This window comes from Alligator sinensis, unplaced genomic scaffold, assembly GCF_000455745.1.
Source record: "Alligator sinensis unplaced genomic scaffold, ASM45574v1 scaffold1277_1, whole genome shotgun sequence".
Lineage (NCBI taxonomy): Eukaryota > Metazoa > Chordata > Crocodylia > Alligatoridae > Alligator > Alligator sinensis.
In genome coordinates this window covers 264383-265464 of record NW_005842341.1, presented here as the reverse complement: position 1 = coordinate 265464, position 1082 = coordinate 264383, and positions in this window count along the sequence as shown.

Genomic DNA, 1082 nt, shown 5'->3' with positions numbered 1-1082 from the left:
CCCCGCACTCTCTGGGGTCCCTATGCGAACAGTGCGCCTTCCTCGGGCGCTACCCGGGGTCTGTGTCCCCCGTCCGCAACCCACTGGTTGCGACTGCACCCTCTTGGCACTAGGGCACCCCACACTCTCTGGGGGCCCTAGGCTGGGGTCTATGTACCCCGCACACAACCTGGGGTCTGTGTCCCCCGTCTGCAACCCACTGGTTGCGCCCGCAACCCACTGGTTGCGCTCGCGCCCTCTTAGCGTTAGGGCACCCCACACTCTCTGGGGTCCCTATGAGAACACTGCGCCCTCCTCGGACCTAGTGTGCCCTCACTGGCGCCGGGGGCCCCACTTTACCGTGAACCCCCCCATGAGGCCTCCTCCAACCCCTACAGCCTCACCCAAGCCTCCGGTTGTAATACCAACACTAACCAAACAAAACACAAGCCTCCTGGCTGTAACTTAACTTAAGGCCGCCTGGCTGCAACAACATAGCTCCTGCGCCACAGAGCCACCATCCTTCAGCCTGCTCGAGCATTACTCGTATCTTAGCCCCGTGAGCTCCTGCCTCTCTGGCTAGGCAGCTGGCTCCCCTTAGCTGCTCCAGCAACCCACAGCTGCGCTTGTTATCCTGGCAACCCTCAGCTGGGCTCGTTGTGCTCTGCCAGGGCTCTCTCCCTGGCAGTTTTCTCCTCTCTAGGAGCAGGCACTAAGGTGCCCTGCGACACCTACCAACAAAGTGCTGAGCATTGATGGACTGATTGGGGAGTTCTGTGCTTTTTGAGATATCCTCAGCCCAGACCTTGCTGCAGTTTGGGCTGAGTTTGAAGAGGACAGAGAGATTCCCTTGTCATGCAGGAGGGCTATCCTGACCCTGCTGCCCAAGAATGGGGACCCTCATGGCCTGAGGAATTGGTGCCCAGTTTCACTCCTCTGTATGGACTATAAGGTCATAGTGAAAGCCATATTGCTGTGCCTGAGGTCCATGAGGGCATATGTGATTCACTGTGGGCATTCCATCTTCAGCAACCTGTACCTGGTGTGGGACCTCCTCAAACTTGGTAACAGGGGTGGCCTGTCATTCACCCTCCTGTCCCTCA